Below are 26,606 nucleotides of genomic sequence, written 5' to 3' on the forward strand. Positions count from 1 at the left end.
GGGAAGAAGGGGAAGAGAAAGGCACAGGCTTGCTCCTGAGAGGGAGGGACAGTGCCTAAAACAAATCCCTTATGCCCATTTGTAGTTAATCCTCATCCCTGGCAAACATTAGCTTACATTCTGTCTGCATAGATTTCTCTTTTCTAGATATTACATATAAATGGAATTATTCACTATATGGTCTCTGGTTTTCCTTTTACTTAGCACAATATTTTTTTGGTTCGTGTGTTATGGCATGTGTCAATAGTTCTTTCCTTTTTATTCCGTTAGATGGGTATATACCACATTTTGCTTATCCATTTACCAATTGATGGGCATTTAGATTTTTTCCCCTATTTTGGTTATTATGAATAATATGTGAATATTCACATACAGATCTTTGTGTGAACATAGGTTTTCATTTCTCGTGCATATATATACCTAGGAGTGGATTGCTAGGTTTGATGGTTTGTTTGTTTGTTTGTTTGTTTAAACGTTTTCACTTAAAGATTTTTTATTTGTGTTTTTTATCTTTTTTGTCTACTTATTTTTAAATTATCATTTGTTTACTTTTTTTTGGACAGTATTATTTATGTTGAACCTTTTGAGAAACTGCTGAACTGCTTTCCAAAGTGGCTGCTCCTTTTGGATTCACAGCAGCAGTGTTTGAGGGTTCCTGTCTCTCTGCTTCTCTACAACAGTTGTATTATTAATATCATCATCATCATTCTTATAATTCTGATGGGTATAAAATGGTATCTCGTGGTTTTAGTTTTCATTTCCTTAATGACTAATGGTATTGAGCACCTTTTCATATGCTTATTAGCCATTCACATATTTACTTTAGGAAAATATCAACTTAAATCTTTTGCCAATTTTTAAAAAATTGGGTTATCTTATTACACACGGGAACAATTTTTAACATTATTCCTGTTGAGTTCGATTTTTCAGCCGTTTGACTTAAATAGGCATGTTGATTTCAAAACTGTAGTTAGTTTTCTTCTATCATGTTTTCTTCCTGTACAGGTTATCTTAATGTGACCATTCTAGGCTTGATCGAGCCTGGATCGAGGGAAGCACTAGTGCTCTCCTATTGGCTGAGAGCAAACCTCCCTTGAGTGGGGAGGGGTGGGGGACAACCTTGGAGACCAGCGACAGGATTATACTTGTCTAGGCTATTCAGTTATACATGAGACAGTGTGGTGAGAGGTTGTGTGCCGCTCTATATAGTGAATCATATTCCAAAGTGTAGTCCGAGTTCTTGTCTGTATAAAAGGAGTTAGCAGAATTTATTTTTTAATTTACATACGTACTTACTTCCTTTCCTTCAGATCATGGCTGCCTCTGCTATTTCTCGTTGTAAGTGCCTAAACAACCCTGATTTGTATTGTTATATCTGTAGCAGTTTCACCATTCCCAGTCAAAGGACAAACATGAGCACATTTGTCAGGCAAGCCTATTTTGCATATTTTAAAGTAAAAACTTGGTGATCAAGATAAGTCTTGGGTGTGCAAGCAGTATGTCGAGAGTTTACAGATGTGGACGAAGGGAACACATGATAAATTGCCATTTGGTATTCCTATGGTTTGGTGAGAGCCCAGAGAGATCATTCAAGTGACTGTTACTTTTGTATAGTGAAAACATCAGGATATAACAAGAAAAATAAATGTAAAATAGAGTATCCTAGTCTACCATCAGCTATACGCCCAGTGCCTCATTCATCTGAAATCCCAGTGCCAATTTTCATTGAACTACCCTGTTTCGAAAAACAGGAGTATGGTGAAGAACTAAGTGACAGCAACGATGAAGATTTTGAAATTGAAAATGACTCAGTTTGTAAGGGATTTGATCAGCATGAGTTGAAGGATTTGGCACAAGATTTGGGACTATCCCAAAAGACTTCAGAACTCCTAGCATCAAGATTGCATGAGAAAAGCTTGCTTGAAAAAGCAGCGAAGGTATCCTACTTTCGATCAAGAGAAAGTGCATTTCTGCAGTACTTTCAAAGTGATGGTGGCTTTGTGTATTGCCATAACATACATGGTTTAATGGAGGAATTTGGATTTCCAGTCTATAATGCAACTGAATGGTGACTGTTCATCAATAGCTCAAAGCGGAGCTTGAAGAATGTCCTTCTCCACAATAGCAATTTCTTGGGTGCAGTCACAATTGACCATTCAGTTTGTTTTCATGGAGAATATGAAAACATAAAGAGAGTCATTGATCTGTTGCAATATCACAAGCACAATTGGATCATCTGTGTTGACCTTAAAATGGTCCGCTTCCTTCTTGGTCAGCAACACGGATATACCAAGTATCCCTGTTTTCTGTGTATGTGGGACAGCAGAGCTCATGAGTGGAGTCAAATTGGCCTCCAAGATCTGACTTCAAACCTGGTGATCCAAACATTCTACACGAGCTACTTGTTGACAGAAAGAACATTATATTCCCATCTCTGCACATAAAACTGGGTCTCATGAAGCAATTTGTTAAAGCTTTGCCAACTGATGAAGACTATTTCAAGTATCTCATTTTGGCATTTCCTAGCCTGCCGTTTGAAAAGATAAAATACCTTAATATGTATGTTTGGTAGCAGAACTTTACTACTTGTACACAATTTGACTTCCAGTAATAGTATATAGCTTTTACATGAATAAAACAACTAAATAAACAGTATATTCAGGTAATTTTTTCTTTATTTTTCTTTGTACATTTTTTATGATTTTGGGGGCAAAGGGAGGGTATCCTGTACCTTAAAAAGTTGATGTAATAGAGAAAAACTGGGGTCATTTTTGGTTTCAGATGCCAAAAGTTAGTCAAAAACAAGTGTTAGATCAATGAAAATTGTGTTCCCCAGTGTGCTGAGTCAAAAGAGTTCTTTGTGTTTTCTGGAGACAAGTTCTTTATTACATATGTGACTTGCAAAGATTTTTTCCCAGAGTTTTTTGTGTTTGATTGTGATGATGTTAACCATGAACCATTATTAATATTACTGATTTGCCATGGGGCTCTGGGGGGTTGGAATAACAGCTAAATTTCTGTCCTTAATTCTTCCATATGTCTAGCACTGAAGCAGAGTCAATGACAGTGATAGTCACCTTCCTCTTTGTGCTATAATTAAGCAGTTAGAAACTCTTCCCTTCTCAACCATGAGAAGCAAATAAAGATATAATGTAGATATTAGGGCTCTTTAACAGTTGCAAGAAACAGAAATCCAATTTAGGCTACCTTAAGCAAAACAAAATTTTGCTGTTTTTCTCTCCCTTCCTCAGCTCTGCTTCTTTCTTCATCCTACGGGAGAACCTTCATGTGGTGGCCACCTTCATCTCCAGATTTCAGTTCTTCTCAAAACAGCAGAAAGAGCCAATCTTCTTCACTAGCTCTACCAGAAGAGCCCAAGGAATGGAGTACTCTGGCTGGCCTGGGTTTCTTGCCCTACATTTGAGGAAGGTGAAACATTCTGATTTATAGTCCTGTTATAATGCAGTAAGGGGCCCAGCCAACGTGGCTCAGTTGGTTGGGCATTGTCCTGCAAGCAGAAAGATCACCGGTTTGATTCCTGGTCAGGGCATATGCCTGGGTTGCAGGTCAGGTTCAGTCCCCAGATGGGGAATGTACCGAAGGCAGCGATTGATGGTTCTCTCTTACGTCTATGGTTCTCTCCCTTTCTTTCTCCCTCCCTTCCCTTCTCTCTAAAATAATAATAATAACAATTTTAAAATAATAATGCAGTAAGAAGGTAGGAGTTCCCTCTAGAGGGAGAGGTACTGTCTAGGCAGATAATATATCTGCTTCTTTAGGGGAATTGTGCTAGGGGCGTCATGTCATTTTTTGCCCACTTTTATGAGATTGAACCAAAAGTAGTGAATAGAAGGTTAAATACAGGGTGGGGCAAAAGTAGATTTATAGTTGTTTGCATGGAAAATAATACAATTAATAAAACTAATAGAAGAATAAACTGTCTTTCGCCTACAACTATAAACCTACTTTTGCCCCATCTTGAATATGGAATATTTGGAAAAAATCATGTTTTATTACCTGATAGTTCGTTACACAATTATCAAATTGTCGTTATTAATGTAAATTGTCAGCCCCTCACTTATATGGGAGGTGGAAAGAGGTATGTGGAATATTTTTGCTTAAACCAAAGATCACAAGAGCTTGCTTAATAAGGAAAAAAATGCTACTGGTAAAGACTAATTTCTTTTGACCATTCCTTAGTGTAGTTTTCTTTATTTCTCTGAATGGGGGTTATACCAGCTGTCTTAGGGTTCCTACATTCCTACAGATTGTTTAATCAATTTTTTAAATAATTAGTTTCCTTCCTCTCCTCTTTCAGTTGCTAGGACTTTTAAACCCTGTTGGTATCCATATTTTATATGATTCATCTTTGAAATGATTTTTTTTTTTAAGTAAAAATAGTTCCAAATTCCTTTACACAACATTGGGTATATGATGTGTATACTGATGGTAACGGTACAGCTGATGTAATTCTGATTTTCTTGCTCAAAAAAATAATTTTTATCATCTGAAGTGTTTCTTATCTAAAATGTTATTAAACAGATAAAACTGATAAGTAAATACTGTTATGAAGTTGAACAGGTAATTTTGGATGCCATGTGGCTCTTGAGTTCCTTCCATACTCTTTCAGTACTCTTAAGGATTTATTTTTTAGTGTGAAAATTACAAAAATGGTTTTGGATTGTCTGTATAAAATGTATCATTTCTCATATAGTTAGAATGGTCCTTATAAAAGTTTGTCTTGTATATTCTTCCACGCTTTTCAAAAATCTCCTCAAAACTACCCAACCACTAGCCATGGTTTAAACACTTGTAATGAGACTTCCAGTCAAGATGCAGCAGAGGCAGACAAGGCTCACCTCTTCACACAACCACATCAAAATTACAACTAAAATATCGAATAACTATCAGCCAGAACCGTCAGAAATCGAGTTGAATGGCAGTCTATTATTAAATTAAAGAAACCACATCCATCCAGACTGGTAGGAGGGGTGCAGACGTGGAACGGGCTGGTCTCTCACCCACATGTGGTGTATAAAAATTCAGGTGAGGGGACTTCTGGCCAAGATGGAGGCTTACACTGATATGCTCTGTCTTCCTCCACAACTAAGAAGGACTACAACTACTGCAAAACCAGAAATAACCAGAGGTTCCAGAAAATAAAACTACAGGGAAGTCCAGCGTATGAAGTTATAATTCAGTGATGCTCATTTGGATAGGTAGGAGGGGCAAAACAGAGGCGGAGAGATCAAGCTGTGCTGCCAGCAGTAGCTGCAGCGTCAGGCAGCGAAACTGCCAGGGGAGGACTTCTGGTGGCAGTCGAGACCTGTCAGCTCGTGATTCCAATGCCTGGGAAGGCAGACCCCCATTGCCTCGGACTGTGAGGCCCAGAGGGCGTGGTGACAGAGGAAGAGGCTCACGATCTCTCAGTGGAGAATAACAGCAGGAATCCATCTAGGACACCCGCCGCCACACAAAGCGCCACAGTGTGGTGAGAAGGGTCGCCTGGTAGTGATGAGTGCACGGGGCTCCATCCCCTGTAGCGTAGGAGGTGTGACAGTCCCACTCAGGAAGCAAAGGTAAACACAAAACTGTCAGAATGATAGATCATGATTGAGATCCGGGTGACGCAGCTCACCAGACAGCAAATACAGGACCTAACTGATGAACAAATAGGAAATCTTTCTGAGGCTCAGTTTAGACCTATAGTCATAAGGCAGCTTACAGAATTAACAAAATATTTTGAACAAGACACGGAAGGAATGAAGGCTAGTCATACTGAAATGAACAAAAACACATACGAGACAAGTCGTGAGGAAAGGAAAACCAGAGATCAAATCAACAAATTGAAACATAGGGAAGGAACAAACAGTCAACCGGTGTGGAAAGAGGAAACAACAAGTGAGGGATATGAGGAGAGGCTCAGAAACCTCTGAGACAGCTGTAAGCGAACGAACATTCAAATTATAGGGTTGCCAGAAGGTGAAGATGAAGAACTAGAAATTGAAAAATTATGTGAAAAAGTAATGAAGCAGAACTATCCCTAATTTGGGGAAGGAAATAGACTTACAGGCCCAGGAAGCACAGAGTTCCAAAACAACTGGACCCAGGGAGAACCACACCAAGACACATTATAATCAAAATGTCAAAAATTAAAGAGAGAGTCTGAAAAGCAGCAAGAGAGAAGAAGAGAATCATGTACAAAGGGGTCCAAATTAGACTATCAGCTGATTTTTCAAAGGAGACTCTGCAAGCAAGAAGGGACTGGCAAGAAATATTCAAAATAATGAAAAGCAAAAACCTACAACCACGATTACTCTATCCAGCAAAGCTGTCATTCAGAATAGAAGGGCAGAGAAAGTGCTTCCAGGACAAAGTAAAACTGGAGTTCATCAGATCCAAACCACTGTTATATGAGGTGTTAAAGGGACTTGTTTAGAAGAAGAAGGATCAGAACTATGAACATTAAAATGAAAACTGTATCACAACAACCAACAATAGAAGCTAGAGAATCGAAACAAAGGCAAACTAAGTATGCAACGAGAGTGGAAAAAGAATTATAGGTATGGGGAACATATTGGGGGGAGATCAGCGGAGAGAGGGAAGTGGGAAAAGGGAGGGAGGTGATGCAGGAATTAAGCGTAGTAGGAGGGAATGGAGTAGACAGGAAGAGGTTAAGAAGAACTATATGCACAACCAATGGACATGGACTAAAAGTGGGGGACAACTGGAGGAGGGTTACGGTGGAGGGGAGCAGAGGGAAAAGAAATTGGGACAACTGTAACAGCATAATCAATAAAGCATATTTAAAAAAATATTCAGGAGGAGTATTTCAGGAATGAGGAGTCCCAGACCCCCACCAGGGCCCACAACCCAAGGTTCCAGTGCCAGGAAGATAAGTCCCCACAACTTTTGCTGTAAAAACCAGCGGGAATTGAATCGATAGAAGAAACTGCTAGAGCCCAAAGCAGTTTCTCTTAAAGAACCCACACATGGACACCCCTACTCAGACTCACACCCTCTGAGCTCCAGCACCAGGGTAGTAGCTTAAAAGGCACCAGTGGGATACTGGGAGGAACTGAAATACCTGGCATGAAGGCAAGTAGTGCCATTGTCTTTTTTCTAAACCCTACACCCAAAGGGCCACAGAAGTGGCAAGTTGATGCCATATCTCAGACTCCATCAACCTGGAAAATACCCTTTGACCCACCTTGGAGATCCCCAGAGACTGTCCCACCCAACTTACAGTCGCAACCAAGTGGCTTTTGCATATGAATGGTTGGTCTTGGCTCATGCTGCACAACTTCCTAAATCCTCTCTAACAAGTAACAGCAGGCCTCATTGAGCCCCAGGCCCTGCGCTAGCAGCAGCCATCTCAGATCCTTTTATAGCTTAGGCAGGGTGCTCCAGGCAAAACATAGGTGGGGGCTGACCTTGGCCTGCAGGACCCAGGAAACCGCAGGGTCAGCACACCCAGTGGACAGCTACAGACCATGTCAGAGCACCAATGCCCTGCCCTTGCAAAGGTGATCCTCCACAGAAGACAGAGGTTGATGTTAAGTGAACACAGCTGTGGCAGCTGACTGGCCGAGGTAAATTCTTCCCATTAATATGCCAGCAGCAACCACGGCTCAACTACAAGAGGAGGGTGTGCTCAGCCCACACAAAGGGGGCACCTCGAGTATTCAGCTCAGGTGATAGGGGAGGCTGTGCCACTGGACCCTACAAGACATCTACCACATTAGGCCACACTACTAAGACGTGGAGTCAAAGCAGCTCTACTTCATACATAAAAACACACAGGGAGGCTGCTAAAACAAAGAGGCAAAGAAACATGTCCCGAATGAAAGTACAGATCAAAACTCCAGGAAAAGAGCTAAACAGAATGGAGATAAGCAATCTATCAGATGCTGAGTTCAAAACACTGGCTAAGAGGATGCTCAAGGAACTTAGTGAGGACCTCAACAGCATAAAAAGGATTTAGTCAGAAATGAAGGATACACTAATTTAAATAAAGAACAATTTGCAGAGAAACAACAGTAGAGTGTATAAAGCCGAGAATCAGGGGGAGGGGTCTTAGAGGGAACAATGCTACTTGCTCAGCACTTGTCGGTTTTCCAGGCACTTCCTGTATGGGATTAGCGCCTCTCTAGCTGTTGCCCTGGCCATCATTCCCAGAGTGGGTGGGTCTGTGGATGTTCTAGGACCATGGGGGCCCTTTAAACAAGCGGACTCTGCTGAGAGACCAGCAGTTTCTTCCTCTACCCCAACCCCTACTGGTTTGCACAGTCAGAAACAATGAGGCTTTATCTTCCCCGGGCTGGAACCGTGAGCCGTGAGATCTGGTCTGGTGCTTGGAGCTCTCCCAGGTGTTCCTCCCTACTTTTTAAAATATGTAACTGAGCTTTCAGCCAGTCTGCCACCACCACCGCTGGCCCCACATCCTCTCTGCCCCTGCTCCTGTCTGGATAAGTATTTATTGTTTGTTTGTTGGACTTCGATGCAGCTTCATTTTCTGGAACTTCTCTTGTCTGTAGTTTTAAGGTAGTTGTATTCCTTCTTAGTTGAGGAAGGAGATGCAGCGTGTCTTTCTAGGCCTCCATCTTGGCCAGAAGTCCTCTCTCTGGGATATTCTTAAGATTATTTTTTAATGGGTATATGTTAAGTATAATAAGATGCCTGGTAAGTAGTAGGTATTCACTCACTGATTATTGATTTGGGAAGGTAATTAATGAATTTATTATTTATCATTTCTTGTAAGTTGCTAAATTATCAAGGTTTTTCCATGTTGGGTCTGTGAAGGTTTATCACAACTTGGCTTCCCTTTATGTCTCAGCACATTCTGGTCCACTTTCCCTGCTGTTAGTTGTTAAGTATTTAAGGGAATGATATTAGGCTAAGTGAAACATAGTTTAAATTTTCCTATAAAAATGTGTGTGAGTATTTTTTAAATTATCTAGCTAACTACAGTTGCTTTTTTTTAGATTGGGAAGTAGAAGAAGATTATATTATCCAGAAATAATTTGTTTCATCTTTCTTCCAAATCACTGCTGTACATTTGGTAGCTCTTTTGGTATAAGTAGTCAAATAGATATGTCCTTTATTCTTATGGGTTTAAACTGTATGTAATTTTAAGGCATGTTTAAATCTTTGATACAAATATTTACAGTTCTTCAGTCAAAAAATATCAAAATGTACAATGCCAGAATACTTATGATGTCTTTTTTTGATTGTTTGAAACCTAGCAGTAATCCTTGTCAGAGCATTACCACCATTGAAGACTGTAGAATAGTAAGCTTATCTGTGTTTTTAGTGAAATTCTGATAGCTTCATATGAAAAACGATTTCATTGTGTGAGAAACGCTCACAATAAAACACCGGGACACAGGACTTCAGCAGCAAAGTGAGGCGTTTATTCACAAGTCTGCAGAGTCAGGTGCACAGCCAGACAGGGACAGGTGCACAGAAGTAGACAGACTGGTTTTATACTAAAGCGAGTAGCTCCCCCTCTCTTCTCCTTCTCCCCCATTTCTCCATTACTGGTTAATCTGGGTTCACAATCTAACACGATTAACTACTTAACTAAGGGTGTGATTAACTAAGGGTAATCTAGTTGTAGGTCTATCTCTAACTTAATTTGCAAAGTTACCTGGCTACATCTTCCCATTTCTCTGTTTTTGGTGATGACAATCTTATTTTGATCTCAGAGGTATGTGTGAGGAGCTGCGGAATGTCATTTCCTTGTCCATTTTCCATGATTCATCTGTTAATTATCTCCTACTGGTTTGAGAGTCACTGGCTTCTTTATCCCTTACCGTTGTGCAGTGTACAATGTACGTCACCTGACCTGACAGATTTGTGCAAAATGTTGAAAACCCAGGTTCTGCTTATAAGTTACTTTGTGCTGTTTCCTTACATTGATAGATTAAGAAATATGATACAGCTAGACTTTTTGATGACTTTCCCAAACCTTAAAAATTGAAGTTCTCTTTGGTTTAACCTCATTTGAGTTCAGAACTCAGGACACATTTTTTCAACTTAATGTCAGTATAAAATATCAAATATATTTAAGAACTTAGACTCATTTTCTTTTTGTAGTTTAGTTTTATAATATTAGTCAATAAATATATGTTATAAGTCTGTGTCACAGTGTGGTGGTGCAGTAGATGCGTTCAGAAAAAAAACATTTCCTTTTAAAGCAGCAGAATGAAAGTAATTTTGAGATCAGAGTTTTTACTAATATGTATTTTCTTCATCCCAAACTGGAACATGTTGGCAGTAGTGGTATTATAAGTGAAATGAGAAAGGATAATGATAATTGAAGCTTTTTTTAACTTTAGAAATTATAGTTTGTTTTGCTCTTTAACATTTGAAACTGATAGGCATCCATTTATTGTTAGCACAGTATAAAGTGTTGAACATTTTGGAGGAAATAGTATGATGTGGTGAAATCAGCATAGGTATTGCTTAATATATTGTTTGTTGAATGAATAAGCACCTACTGTGTGCCAGGAACTCACTGTAGTAGATACATACAAGCAACAGGACCTAATTTAGGCTTAACAAACAGGAAAAGCCTTCTAGGAAGTGACCACAAGGAAGATTAACAGGATTTTGGTTAAGGAGATGGATACAGTTAAGTTGGATGTTGAATATTCAGGACCAGGGATTAAAACTTATGCAATGAATATAGAGTATAAAAATTTTAAGTTGAAGTCATAAAATTACTCTGTCATGTTTCTCTATGTTTCTAAATGCATACTATCAAAGTTGTTTCTTTTTCACAAACTAGTTATGCTTTGGGTACCTTTGCTGCAGGGGAGTAAATCTCCTTTTGATCATGTGCCCATCAGTTCAGAATTCTAGAAACTGCCATGTGTGTATTGAATTTTAAATGATGCACATATAGCAATGTGCAATTATACAGTGTATATTATAAACCATAAAATATAAATTAGGAAATAATGAGAGGTTGTATAAGCTATTTAAAATTTTAACATTTGCTCTGGCCAGGTGGCTCAGTTGGTTGGAGCATTGTCCCATACACCAAAAGGTCGTGGGTTTGATTCCCAGTCAAGACACATAGCTAGGTTGCAGGTTTGACCCCCAGTTGGAGTGCATGTGGGAGGCAACCGATTGATGTTTCTCTCTCACATCAATACTTCTCTTTCTCTCTCTCCCCCCTTTCTCCCCCTGTCCTCTCTCTAAAATCAATAACTGTATCCTTGAGTGAGGATTAAAAAAATAAAAATATATAATTATAAAATTTTATTTTTAATGGTATAAAAATATTTTGTTTGCACTAAATTACTTTAATGAACAGTGTAGTCGAGTGTGCTTCATTATAACTTGAAAATCATGGCTCATTCATACACAAATAATTAGTATGTTAAATCATTAAATTGTGCACATCAAATATATACAATTTCTCTTTGTCAATTATATCTCAGTAAGGCTGGAAAAATCAAAAATAAAAGTAACAATTTCCTAGGCCCTCTTTCAGGAGCTAGGGATGTAGTAGACTGTAAAATACAAAAAAATTCTGCTTATATGGAATGTTCATTTTAGTAGAGGTTAATACCTTGTGATATGGTGATTCAGGGACCTTGGTTTTAGGTTCAGTCTTTTATATCTGTTTTAATGGCTGTCATAGTTGAAATAGATGTTTCATAAAGGTACATAGATCAAAATGGGACAGTTAGTGGTTGGTTGTATTTCTTTAATGATAATGCTCAGTTTCAATTTTATCTAACAGTTAAGGACAGATTTTTAAATGAAATTTATCTTGCTTATTTCCATTTTCTCTGATGTCGCTCTTTCAGACTCATCAGAAAGTGTTCCTTTTTTATGAGTGTGCTTTTAATAAATGTTTTCAAAATCCAATGACACTGTAGATTTAAACAGGTTAGAAATTAATTTTCAAGTTGGTATTTAGGCAAGATTATCTTTTAAAGTGGGCACATTTTACATATTTACATTTGTAACAGTAAAAGTTTGTCAACTCCTGGTCTTATCCATTCACTAATACCACACTGTCTGAATTACTCTAGCTTTATAATGTCTTTTTTTTCTTCTGTTATCCTCACCTAAGGACTTTTCTTTCCTTGCTAGAGAGAGAGAGAGAAAGGGAGAGAGAAAAATATCTATTGGTTTGCCTCTGGTACATGCCCTGACCATGAATCAAACTCGCAACAGTTTGGTTTATGGGATAACGCTGCAAGCAACTGGGCTACATTCTCCAGAACAACTTTAGCTTTATAAGGTTTTGTAATGTCTTGATAGTCAATAGAGTAGAGGTCAGCAAACTTTTTCTTTTTTAGAGATTTTATTTATTTTTAGAGAGAGGGGAAGGGCGGGAGAAAGAGAGGGAGAAAAACAGTGATGTACAAGAGATGTATGGATTGGTTACCTCTCAGACGCCCCCAACCAGGGACCTGGCCTGCAACCCAGGCATGTGCCCCGACCAGGAATGGAACTGGCACAGGCCAGTGCTCAATCCACTGAGCCACACTAGCCAGGGCAGCAAACATTTTTTTTAAGGGCCAAATATTGGATATTAAATGTTGTAGGCATTACAAATCAGATGGTCTCTGTTATAAGCAAGTACTCACCTCACCTGTTGTAAATAGAAGGCAGCCATAGACAATACATGAGCAAATGGGAGTGGGTATGTCCCAATAAAACTTTATTTACAAAAAGAGACATTTTTGCTATGAACATAAAACTGTTCTAAAAATATAAAGTCTATTAAAGAAATGCAGACAGAAGAAACAGCATAACTTTGTATTGTTCCTGCCGAATTTGCATAATCTGAATATAATCATCAGACAAAATCCTTTGAGGAGACATTCTACTAAATAATTGACTGGTAGTCTTTCAAACAGAGAAGGAAAACTCTGACTCCAAAAAACCTCCGCTGCCTTGCGGCATACCTCTTCAGGGGAAAGGCTAAGGGAGTAAACCCCGACAGAAAATCCGGAGCCGGAGTCCCTAAGGCGGTTTGACGTTGTAGTCAACACCGGCAACTCCTGCGGCGCACCTGAAGCCAAGCTGTATTGACTCAGTCTTTCCCTTGGACCCTTCAGCTGCGAAGAGAGGGGGGGTCTGCTGCATGGGCAACAGCAAACCCTCCATATCACCCTGCCCAGGCTCTGTAGCTTCAGCTTCACTGGAGAGGACACTCCAGCGTCATCGCAAGATGTCGATTCAACACGGGAGGAGACAGATACCGTGTCACTCCCGAGTCGGACTGCACAGCCATTCTCGGCGGTGCAGATAGACTCTTAAGAAGCTACACCATCGTCTCTCGAGACGGACGGCTGCCGATACGATACGAATGGCCTCCAGAGTCATCCATGTTGTAGCACATTGCATAAGTTCCTTGCTTTTTAAGGCTGAATAGTATTCCATTGTATGTGTATACCAATTTTGCTTATCCATTCATCTGTCTACAGACATTTTGATTGCTTCTGTGCTCTAATATTTTGAATAATACTGCTAGGAACATGGATGTACAAGTATCTCTTCAAGACCTTGCTTTTAATTCGTTTAGATATATGTCTAGAAATAGAATTGCTGGATCATATGTAATTCTATTTTTAATTTTTTGAAGAACCACCATACTGTCTCCCACAGTGGCTGTACCATTTTACATTTCCACCAATAGTGCACAAGTGTACGTCCTTACCCACACTTGTTTTCTTTTTTTTGTTTTTGTTTTTGTTTTTATTTTTTGCTTTTTCAGCCATTTCTTTTTATTTACGGTTTGTGTTCACTGCAAATCAATTCCATAACATGAGAAATTACTGTGAATCAAAACATAAATACACAAATACAATATACAATCCAGAATAGATCTACAGCATTGGGGTTTGAAACAAAAGGGGAAGTTCATTCAGGCACAGTAGCTTGAATGAACTAGCTTGAATGTAGCATGCTGGGTGTGGTATTGCTGGGTAGGTTTCTAAAGGTGGAAAAACTGACTTTGGTTATCAAGATGACTGTAGCCATATTAGATACTGGAACATCTAAGCATCATTATGTCTCCGTGTAAACAAAAGACTTTAGGGAATGTCTGTTTTTAAAAAGGTTCTGTGCATCAAGACAAATGTGAGAAGATTTGCTTTCCAGAATCAAGCCCACATTAGGCTTTGGATCAGGTTCTAACTATCTAAAAATATTGACCAATAATGGAAAGTGTTCCAAATGTGGCTACTTTGAAAAGAAGTTTTAAAAAAATGTATGTAAAGAACAAATATAAAAATTTTTCTGAATTTAATGTAAGCTTCCAGTCTTCACTTCCCAAATATCTAATTTATAGTTTTGGCTTCTTCATATTATTTGCCTTTCAATTTTAAGACTTGTCAAAACTGATGATTTTTTAAATTGTAAAAAGTATTCAACATATGCATAAATAAAAAGCATTTTGAAATTAGTTGAGGTCGGTGTTACTTCTACTCTTTGGAAAATTAGTTTAGCTAAATGAATCTGGCGTTCATGTTGAATATAAGCAAAATTTATTCATTATGCTTGGATTCGGGGCAGATTCCAATCCATCATTGCCCTAGCACATATCAATTACTACACAAAAAGTCAAATACTGTGTCAAATCCAATGCCTCAAGAGAAAGAGGTCAGTTCCCAAGAGACCAGTGATAGCTTAACAACGTAAAACTTTATTTAGAGTTAACATCCACATTAAATGAGTACTGTGAAACAATAATACATTGAGGATTTACAGGAACACCCGAAAGTCCTTCTGATGTACGTATGTACCATAGCTTTTTGCATTACCGAACTATTTTAAGGCCTTCTAACAGTAATGAACCAAAGGAAAACTGTTTCAAATTCCATCCTTTAGATAAGATAAAATTCAAGGTAGAATTTTATGTGTCCACATTTCTTGAGTCATATTTAAGGAAATCATCTCTGAACTAATTTTGGATGTGTTTTTATTCATCTTGTACATGAAAGTCCAGCAGATTTAATATTGGCATTCATCATCTAGTCAAACCTTGAACCTTCTCTTCATACCAATCAAATTTGAGATCCTCAACATTTTCTGTGTCAATAAAATTAGGTGTGGATTTAGATTCATTGAAGACCTGTTTTTTCCTTGTCACATTAGACACCATTTGGGTTGGGATAGACAAGTATAGACATTTTTTGGCCTGAGTCTTTTTAACAGTAGAGATGTAGAAGAGAGAACAAGATCACAGAGAGACTGGCTATTGACTGTAGAGCACCATCACTTGCCTTGGTGGTGACATTGGCTGGATTTGGGTTAGTCTTGATATTGCAGGAGGGGTTACTTGCAGGCATTACAGTAATTGTTTGATTTGAATAAATCTGTGTGGGTAGGAGCAGCAACCCCAGTCCAAGCCCAGCTACCATGGCTTTGCCCATGTTCGCTCTGTTGGTGCGCTACAAGTCTCACTGATAGCCTGGTGCATAGAGAACCACTGGTCCTGGGCAGGGCTCAAGCAAAGTCTTGTTTTTGATTTTTGATGGTGGCCATCAAAACAGATGTCAGGTTGTATCTCGTAGTTTTGATTTGCATTTCCCTAATTAGTAACATTAAATATCTTTTTCATGTGCTCATTGTCCATTCGTTTCTCATTTTTGGAGAAATGTCTATTAAAGTCCTTTGCTAATTTTTAGACCATGTTGTTTCTATATTTGTTGGGAGTCCTCTCTATATTCTGGATATCAATACCTTATATGTTATTTGTAAATATTTTTTCCCATTCTGTGTGTTTCATTCTTACTCTTTTGATGGCCTCTCTTGATGCACAACGTTTTCTAATTTTCATTGAGTTCAGTTTCTCCACTTTTTTTTTGTTGTTGTTACCTGTGCCTTTGGTGTCATCCAAGAAATCATTGACAAATTCAATGTCATGAAACTTTTGTCCTATGTTTTCTTCTAAGAGTTATATTCTTCTAGGTCTCACATTTAGGTCCTTGATCCAGTAATTACTTTTTATATATAAAAATATAAGTTAGGATCTTATTTCCAGCAATTTTGCCAAGTTTACTTGTTACTATTGATAATTTGATTCTTTTGGAATGTTGCCTATGAATAATCTCAGTTTTACTTTTTCCTGTCCTTTTATTTCTCACTCTTGCCTGTGCACTAACTAGAATTTCCATGGCATTATGGACTGGAAGTGATGATAGTGAACAATCTTGTCTTATCCCTTACTTCATAGGGAAAAACATTTGCTATTTTACCTGAAAAAAATCGTGAATATTATTTATCAGTTTAAAAAGGTTTCTTCCATTTCTACTTTGCTAAGGATTTTCAGTGAGTGAATATTGAATTTTATCAGATGCAATTTTTTTTTTTGCATCAGTTGAGATCACTTCTACCTATTTGTGAATGTATAAACCAACCTTGTATCCTTGAATAAATCCAGTTTGTTCATAGTGTACTAACTTTTTATGTCATTTAGGGTTGGTCTGGCTATATTTTAATGTTTTTACATCTGTGTTCATGAGAGATTGGCCTACCTATACTTTTCTTTCTTGTCCTTTTCAGGTTTTCATGTCAAGATGATATTGGTGCTACAAAATGAGTGGGGTTATGATTCCTCTTCTTCTTTTCTGTATTTTAAATGTCTTAGTTTTATAAATTCAAGTATATTAATGACATTACAACATTTTGTGTATTTCCAATTTCATTTTGTTGTGATTGCTGATTGCTGTGAATTTTGCAGAGAATAAATTTCATATGTGGCACTGCCTCTGTGTGCTTAACCTAAAATCTTTCTTTTCTTCATTCAAATATTTCCATAAATGATATATTTACATAGTTTTTCCATGTAGTGCATTGTTTTTATAAAGGAAATAATATACTTTTGAAAAATATCTTCTCTGGTGCCTCTTTTTCACAAATAAAAAGCAGTGTTTGTGTGTAATGTTATTGTAGAATCCAGAAAATATTTTAGGTGACATGTTAGAAACACTTGTACTTTCATTTGCATATATAAGAATGTTATTCTTGTTACCTGAAACCTATGTGGTTTTCAGCAGTATTTGATGATAGTGGAATGCATGTTATTTTAGCCATTTTTACCACAGCAGGAAGAACAAGTATTAACGGAGGGTAATGTGAATCTCATTATTAAGAAGCGTTAATGGATCCTTGAGAGCACTTACTAAGTTCAGAGAAATTATATGAAGTTTTGATTCAATATTGCATTTTAAAATGACTAAGCCCTGGCCAAATAGCTTAGTTGGTTAGAGCATCATCCAATTTGCCAATGTTGTGGGCTTGCTCTCCAGTCAGGGCACACACAAGAAGCAACCAATGAATGCATAAATAAGTGGAAGAACAAATCGATGTTTCTCTCTCTCCCAAACACCACTCTCCTTTATTCTCTCTAAAATCAATAAATGAAAAAATTTAAAGATGACTAAAATACCCAGAGGGTTTCTGGTTCTGGATACTTAGTTTTAAATACCATAATAATGCTGATTATTTCATACTACAGTTCCATAGTCCTTTATGTAAAACCTTCCAGGCTTGATGTGTCTTAGGATTCAGAGTCTTAGAATTGAAGAAAGATAATTTCATGCATACACTAAATATTACATAACTACATAAAGGTACAATACTCTTTAGTGAGATGCCATTTCTGCAGTAAAGTGTATGAGTATACTACTTGACTACATGAGGTAAATACATAACATAAATAAGAAGTCCGTCCAGAAAGTATCCAGCCATGTAGTATGAAAAATGGAGGTATTTATTGAAGAAGATAGAAGAAACATTGTATATAGGACAGTGACGCCTCAATACCCTTCAAAGTAGGCACCTTGGCATATCACACAATTCTCCCAGCGTCATTAGCAACTGCAGCACAATGTTCCTTCTGCTCTGGTATTAGAAGCCATGGAACAAAATTTTCCACAAGATGTTTCATGCTAAGATCCTGCATCAAAATCTTGGACACAGTAGTTTTTGGAATTCCCAGATCAGCTTCTAGTTCTCACACTGTCCGTCGCTGATCTTTGTTGACATTCGGCATTCTCAGGTGTTCTTGTCGCTGACCTTCCAGAACATGGATCACTTCCAACAATTCTCAACCATCTTTGAAGTGTTTTTGTCACAATTTTATTTGTGCTACACTCATTGCATTGTCCCTGAAAGCCTTCTGAATCATCTGATTCAGAGGAATGTTCAAGCTTAAGGCAAAATTTGATGCAGATTTGTTGCTACACATCCTCGCTTAATAGCGTATACCGCCCCCACTGACTAGCACAGTGAAGTCATCGTTGTTCATGCATGAACATTCCAGTCCACTCTTCTTGGCTGCCAAGTTATATTGATGTCATGCAAACCATTCTCGTTATGTTAACGAGACAGACCTCATAGTCTTTTTATATATTCAGGTCAGGTTTGCCTCAAATCAGTTTGCTCCAGACTTACTTGGAAAAAGCTTCAATTTTCAGACCTATCTGTATTTTGATATTGTGGTTAACTATTTGGTAATGCACTAAAGAACAACAGTGAGGTTTATCATTTACAATATATGTTAGAAATGGCTGGTCTCAGTGTTCCTCTTCTTTTGTGAAAGAAGTTCTCAAATTTGGCAGGGTATGCAACTGCTGCCCAGAATAAAGACTACATATCCCAATTTTTCTTGCAGTTAGCTGTGGCTAGGTGACTAATTTCTGGCCAGTGAAATCAAGTAGAAATGATGTCTGAAACTTCCAAGGAAGGGCTTTTAAAGTAGAGTAGGGTTGCATACCTTATACTTACTTTGTAATGACTGGCAATTCATGTTGTACCATGAGGACAGATACCCCCTAAAAAACTGGAAGGATGCTGGTTGCTAGGTAATTTTCAAGCCACAGTTTTAGCTCTAGGTTGCCTATTTTCATATACGTATATCATCACAGAAATAATTTCTATGTTTTAACTGTTATTTTGGGTTTTCTGTCATTAGCAGCCAGACCTAAACCTAACTAATACAGTTACTTGTAGATCTGTAAATCCATATTACAAGTAGTCTTCCATTTCAGTTTGACCTACTTCTTCTCAGATCTGATTACTTTGTAATTGTTTTCTTCCATGAGACTAATGAAGAGCTTATACTAGGAGTGAAATAAGTTAAAGCTCTGCCATTGTCTTGTTGCTTACCTGCCGTTGATTGAATCTGTTCAATCTGTGTTTTCTTAAATTATCTATTTTGTAAAGGTATTTTAGGTAAAACTTAGGTAATTATTTATAAATCTACATAAACAGTTTTGTACAGTGAGAAATACTAATTTGTACCCTCCTACAAAGGCGTGTCTGTGGTTGCCTGTCTTTGGACATGTAAGAATTTGAGGCAAAGAAATGTGGATGTGGAGAAACCTGGGGCCAGCTTGCTCCCTGAAGGCTCAAGATCAACCATCCCACATAGGAGAAAAAAAAAAATCAAAACTAATTTGTTTAATATTCCGTGTTAATCTACTGTCATGTTCAGCTTCATTGCATGTAACATAAACCTAGTCCATCAGATGTGTTCTCTAGAGCTTTTTTACTCAGTATAAGTTTTAATATAGTGTAAAAAGAAAGAAAAATTTCTGCCTCGTGAATCTTAAATTCTACAGAGGGGTACTCAAGGAGAGGGAGTGAGCCTTGTGTTAGTCTTCTGGTAGAAGGAATGAGAAATAATTTAGGACCTTATAGACCATTGTAAGGGTTTTATTCCCAGTAATATGGGAAGTTTCCTCAAGAGCTGATATATTTTGAGGGTAGAGCTTACAAATTTGCCAGCAGATCAGATGTTGTCTGTGAGAGTAGTCAAGAATGACTCCAAGGTTTTGGCCTAAGCAACTTGAAGAATAGATTTGCCATTTACTGATAAAGGGAAAGCTGAGAGGCTTTTGAGGTAGGTGAAATTAGGAGTTGAGTTTTGGACTATTTAGATTTTAGACAGCTAAGTTCGGAGTACTTGTTAAGCAACCAATTGAAGTTGAGTAAGCAGTTGAATATGAGGCTGGTGTTCAAGGGAAAGATGGAATTTTGGTGTCATTCCATATAGAAGTGTACTAAGAGATATGAAGGGAATGAATGTAGATAGGAAAGAGGTCCAAGCAAAATCCTGAAGGACACCAACATTTAGAATGAGAAAAAGATGGAAAAGGAGCATCCATAGAGATTTGAGGAAACCCAAGTTATTGTGGTATCCTGGAAATAAAAAAAAAGTATTTTAAGAAAGAAGGAGGGGGTCATCTTGGTCAGCTGCTGCTAATTGAAGTAAAATGAAGGTTGAGAATTCATTATTGAATTTAGCAACATGGGATCATGGAAGACCTTAACAAAAACCTGGTAAGAGTACACTTAGAAGAGAAGAGGAGGAAAATTGGACGCTGTAAGTTCCACAAATGGAAGCACAGTTCAAAGGTTTTGGGTGTTTTGGTTTTTTTCTTAAGATAGAAGAAATAACAAGTTTGTATCTAGTAGAGATGCATGATGGCGTGTGGGGGATTTCCAGAGCCTTATCTGTTGAGTTGACTAAAGGGAGTGGGATCTACTACATGAGTAGAAGCGTTGATCTTACTGAATCTTGATTAGTTTCACTGATAGCAGTGCTTGGCAAACCACAGTTCTATATATAAATTCAGCCTATCGTGTGTTTTTGGAACGCTGTCACACATACTTATTTAGATATTATTGTTTATGGCTGTTTCAGACTATGGCGACAAAGTTGAGTAGTTGAGAGAAAGCCTAAAATATTTACTATCTAGCTCTTTACAGAAGGAATTAGCCAACTCCTTAGAGTAACTAAAAGAGAAAATGGGATGACATATAAGTAGGAGATGGGGGAAGAAATAGAAGGCAAATCTAGGGAACTCTGGTTTGGGTCAGATGATGAACCCTGAACCTCAAGTTTAGAGCAAAATGAGTTACAGCCTAGGTGCTTTTTCCAAAGTTAGATTCTTGAAAGGATCCTAATCTCCAAAGCTGTAAGCTAACCATATTACACATATTACCCCATTTTAGCAGGTTAAAACAACATTTATTGTTACAGTTTCTATGGATCAAGAATTGGAAGCAAGTTAACTGTGTTTTCAACTCAGTCTCTCATGAGGCTGCAATCATCTGATTGCACCTGACTGCCATCATCTGAGACTTGGCTAGGTGTATAGAATCGGCTTCCTATCTTACATGTTTGTTGGCAGGAGCCCTCAATTTCTTGACACATGGGCTTCTCTCATAGGACTGACTTACAACATTGTTTCCCCTGTAGAGGCTAATGAGAGAGAGAGTGCCCGGTACTGAAGCCTCAATCTCTTATAACGTAGTCCTGGAAGTGACATGCCTTGACTTCTGCTGTATTAATTAATACATTGGTCACACAGATCAAAGCTTGTATAGTACAGGAAGAGACTAAATAAGGGTGTGGATACCAGGAAGGTGGAGATTGTTGGGAACCATCTTGAAGGCTGGCTACCACCAACCTGCTACAAAATTCATTCTGTGCATTACCTTGTGTACTTTCAGCTTTGCCATGTGACCAGTATTTTCATAATTAGCTAACAGTGGCCATTTGTGACAGTTTGATTTTATTAAGGCTCAACCACAGCCACTGTTTTAAATATTTTTTTCCTGGTTACACAATGAATATTCATGGTAGAAAACTGGAATATCTTAGCAAAAAGCCCTAGAAATTGAACATTTTTATGTTCATTTTTAGATTACGCACTCTTTAGTGAAATTTTATTTTGCCATCTGATTTTTTTCCCTTTTAATGCATATCTGTTTGAGAAGTTCATACATAAATACTGTTTGTAAGCTGCTTTCACATATTTTGTGAACATTTTTCAATGTCATTCAGTACTTGGTGTATTTTTAAATAATTATTTTATAATTCTGTTGTATGGCTATCCATTATTTAATCTTTTTATTATCAATAATGTTACCAGAAATATTCATGATTATGTTAGCCTTAAAAAAAATTTTTTCTTACTAATAATTCACATATGGATTCAGCAAAAGCAGTAACAATTAAGTATAAGCTTTGTAACATATTTGTTTTCAACTAAGATTCTGGTGGGGGTGCTTTTGTGTTGAGGGTCTATAGACTATTGGGTTTTCAAAGGGGGCTGGGATATTCATGTCCTCAGTTAATTTGCAAATATAATTCAGCCACTATAAACATATCTTACATAAATATTGGGTTGGATATAAGAACATAGCACAGCTAATGTTCCTGAAACTCCTAAGCCTCAAAATACATATATAAGAAGCCCCCCCCACCAAAAAAAAGTTTTGCAGAGATTTGCCACTTGCTATAGTGATTTTTGTAAGTGACCTTGTTATCAGAAGATCAAATTTCTAGTCAAATGTTTTATAACATTGACATGGTTGTATTAACGTATTAAGAAAATTGGGTGAAGTATTAAATATTAGCTTAACTTAGCAGAATTCTCTGACAATTCTATTTTATTTTTTTAGGGGCTATTTCTTTTTCTTTTTTTTTTTTTTAGCATGAGTCTCATAAAAACAAACTTAGCTTTCTTAGTTACACCAGTGCTCAATTTGTCCATAATGCATAATACATTGTAATTCCAGGTAATAACAACATTCGAGAGCAGTCTGTTTTCTTTGCTGACTTTACTTTCCTCATCCATCTCCTCAATCAGCAGTTCTTAACTGGGATTCTTGTTCTTCCTGGGGGAATATTTTAGAAATCTACCCTGAATGATTACCTGTTTACAAAATTTTTTTCTAGAGTTGTATTCTTTTTTTCCAGGTGTATGTCTATGCTAGTTATTTGCTATATACTATGCTATGTGCTGGGATTACAGAACTGAGAAAAGTTCTTTGCTATTGAAAAGCTCCTAATAGGCATGATAGACGTTTTACCAGAATGCTATGGAACCACCAATGAGCTGGTCACTCAGACCTGGAAAGCAGTTAGAAGGCTGGAAATGATACAGAGAAGAGGTTCTGTTTGAGTAGCTTTCTTTATCTTTAGGTACACATACATTCACATCACCAAAAATCTTTTAATTGAAAATGTTTTGATCAAATTGTGTGGATCAAGATCTTCTTGCACCATGGATTTAAAACGATATTTAGTATGCATTACATTTGTCATCTTAGAAATAGCTATAATGTATATTTATACAGTAAGAATAAATTTAAATTTAATCAGCTCAGTCTGTTTTAGTTCTTTGATGGGAGCTTACAGACAGGTCATCCCATTTTTTACCATAATAAGTAATCAGAAAGTTTCTGCCAGTGAGCCAAAATCTGTCTCTCTCTTTACTTCAGTTATTTTAGTTTTAAATTATAAAGATTTTATCCCAGTCTGTGGCATGCCAGTCCCTACATGGACTGTTAATCTTTCTCGGTACCATTGCTCAACTACCTACAAATGCACTTTGCTTGTTATCATTTAAGCCAAACTTCCTTAAATTGTCCACAGATATTTCATCTGTTAGAACTTGAAAAATGCATCAGGATCAAGGTATATAAGTTTCCAGGGAGAAGAATGAAAGAGGAAATGAACAGGGAAACAGTATTAAGGAATTTAGATTTTAACCTAAGCTCAATACAGGGTCTTGGAAGAATTTTAAGTAAGCCATGTCAAAGTAATTTTACTTCTTTTTGTCATAGGTTGAACTCACATATATGACAGGCAATATTAATAATGGGTTTTGTTTAAGTTCCTTTGGTATTTTAGTTAGTATATAGTTTTGGGGAGTATCAGGGTCAAAACTCCTATTCTGATATCTTAAAGTTGATCCTATACTTTGTACTTTATATTTGCATCCTGTCAACTGAAATATAACTAGCAATTCAAAGTTCAGAACTACCTGAATTTTCTTGCTTTTATTTATTGGGTTTATGAGAATGATAGCTCTGTAAGCCTAAGAATTTAGTTTTCTAGAATTAAATACAGGCCTCACCTATTCATGCTTGCTGTTTCTTAATATGAATTTTATAAACTAGCATGTAAGAGCATTAATATTTTCTTTTTCTTCCCTTCAATCCTTTAGAGTCAGGGTTTACTAATTTGGGATAAGATGATTCTCTGTAAGTCCAACTATTGATCCTTGAGGACAGCAAGAACCCAGAAAGGAAGAAAGGTGACTTACAAGAAGGCCAACTAGTTGTCCGAAGGCATCTGTGCTTTGTTGTTGAAGACAGTCTATTGTAACAAGTCTTTGTCCTCATATAGCGCCAGTCACTGTGTAACCCAGACCATGTTTTTGAATACCTGGCATAACATGGCACTACTAGATCTCATTGAGGCCAGTCCCTCAGAAGGTTAGTTAAACTCAGACTCAATGAGTTAAATTCAGTCCTCCAGTATGATGGATTGGTGAATGTGGTATCCTGTAAGTGGGTACCAATTACTAAGTAAAACATGTTTAGCCCGTCCCTTGAACTTAACCCCGGATTTAGGGATAGAGTAAAAGAATGAGTGTAAGGGATATTTGCTTCAAAAGTTATTTGCAAGTACGCAGTGGTTTCACATCTGATCCAACTACACTGGCACAGGTACCCAGAATCTGCTGGATCATACCATCTTAGGTCAGTTCCAATTTTAATTCTACCAGAACATTTTTGCACGTGACTTAACTCTTCTCAACCCCTCCTTATTTACTCATATGAAACATGAGAGAATTAGATTGTTTTAAGACTACCTTCTGTGGTTCTTTAGTTGCATCATATTTACTTAAAAAATATCTTGCTGTGAAACTTCTAGGTAAAAATGAAAGTAGCTTATTAAAATCATATTACTTGTGAAATTGGAAGAAAGAGACTAATATACTTAAGGCTATTGTATTGAATGAGGTCCCCTGGAAAAATCTCTCCATAGGGCCTGGACCTTACAAATACTAGTATTATCTCTTTGATCATGAAATTGTCCTCTCTATTAGTTGAAGCCTATAAGCCTAAAATGATATGAGATGCTATAACTTTGCTTCGGACCACTAGTTGAATTTAGGTGCACATGTTTAATGTTTTAATTTTAAATGTTGGAAAGGTTGAAGGTTTACTTGTGCATTGGCCTGCTGCCCAGCCTCTGATTCTCAACCATTCCTGATGAGCCATGACTGTACCCAACAAGCAAGCCCCTGGAAGACAGGGCACCTTCTTGTTCACTCTCTCCCACTCCCCCTCTCCCCTACCTCCTCCTCCCTCTCTCTGATTTAGGGTTATAGATAGGGCATACATTCTAGTCCATACTCTTTTTTTTTTTTTTTCTTGTTTAAAAATTGTATTTTTTTAATGCTATTACAATTGTCCTTGTTTTTTCTCCCTCTAGTCCATATTCTTGCTGTGAGCTATGTTGGAAATAATTGAGGAGGGTTGTCCCTTTCTTGACACCATAGAAACTTGCTGAATGTGAGACTTGTTTTAAATTAAAGTTCTCCAGTCTCTTCTCCTGCCTCAGTCAGTCCATCGGTAACCCCAGTGGTCTTTATCCCAAACATAACAATATTTTGTTTTGTGGCATCACCCATGATTCAGCTCCTCCCCTTTTTCAACTTCCTGTCTGTCCCCCTCACCTCCCTATACAAAGTCCAGGATATTTTTGCCTAGTGTTATCAAACTTTCATCAGCAGATATAAAGAATTTAGTCCCTGGTACAAAGTAGTACATTGAGGAAATGTTAGTTTTTAATCCTTGGCCACTTTCTATTAGATGAGTCATACGAAATTGCTGTTTTCATATATAAATATATCATGTTGTCAGCTTCATATGATTAAACTTTATGGATATAGAATGATAGTTCTTAACAAGGATGCAAATTAAAATTATGTAGGCACCTTTTTATAAAATATATATGTACTCCCCATCCTAGCCCGGTGAATCAGGATCTTCATGAATGGGTCCTGGGTAAATATATTTTATAAAAGCTCCCCAGATGATTCTAATTCACACTCCTGCTTAGAAACACCTATAATGGAAGTGTCCCTTCAGTTTCCTTTAAAGTAAAAGTTTTTTCCTATAAATAAGTATGTTCTTGTCATAGTCAGTAGATAGGTCATGAACTGAAACTTCAGTTTTATGACTCCTCACATTACTATCATTTTTAACTTTATGCTGAAGTCTCAAATTAAGATTTATCAGTACTTGATTTTGAGCAGGAAAATCTAGAGTACTGCAAGATATTTTCATGATTTTCAAGAGAATTTTCAAGTCATTTTTCTCCTAGCCTGTAATGTAACATTCTCTCTCGTATAACTAAAACTTAGGATTTTGTACTTTTTAAATACACTTTTGCCATTTCATGAAAAAGAGAATTAATAGTAGTAAGCAGACCACAGTTCAGTATTAACTTGACATAAATTTACAATGCAGCTTATCTACATGGTTTGTCATTTTAATGTAGCCAAGAAAAAATGAAGGGAATTTCTTTTAACAGTAGCTGTCTCCCCTCACTGATGGTATTTTGTGTGTTGCATTCTTATTATTAACTAGTTTTGAAATCTGGGTAAGTGGGCTCTAGATAAACCCATAATTATGGGCAAAATTTTTCTCTTAGTTCCATGGCAACTGTAGACAAGAATATTAATGTTGTTGGGACACGTAAAATAACATCTTTAGCAAACTGTGCATAGAGTGCCTTTATCTTTCATAATAATGATGAA

General features: G+C 37.3%; 1 protein-coding gene and 1 non-coding gene across 3 annotated transcripts in view; both read left to right on the forward strand.

Annotated features, from left to right (window-relative positions):
* The window catches only part of RALA (RAS like proto-oncogene A), a 107,554-nt gene that overhangs the window by 40,050 nt on the left and 40,898 nt on the right, over positions 1 to 26,606 (forward strand). The window contains exon 2 of one of the 2 annotated variants that reach the window (XM_090286754.1): positions 3,252 to 3,429. The exons of the other annotated variant lie outside the window; for it this stretch is intronic. The gene's annotated coding sequence lies outside the window, so the exon portion shown is untranslated. The remainder of the gene's footprint in view (positions 1 to 3,251; positions 3,430 to 26,606) is intronic. 2 annotated transcript variants of the gene reach the window in all.
* Positions 19,278 to 19,408, forward strand: LOC150001819 (small nucleolar RNA SNORA38). The gene has a single exon (XR_016513224.1). It is a non-coding gene; the product is annotated as a small nucleolar RNA SNORA38 (small nucleolar RNA).

The sequence above is a fragment of the Furipterus horrens genome, unplaced genomic scaffold (genome assembly GCF_987537825.1).
Source record: "Furipterus horrens unplaced genomic scaffold, mFurHor1.1.pri manual_scaffold_9, whole genome shotgun sequence".
Lineage (NCBI taxonomy): Eukaryota > Metazoa > Chordata > Mammalia > Chiroptera > Furipteridae > Furipterus > Furipterus horrens.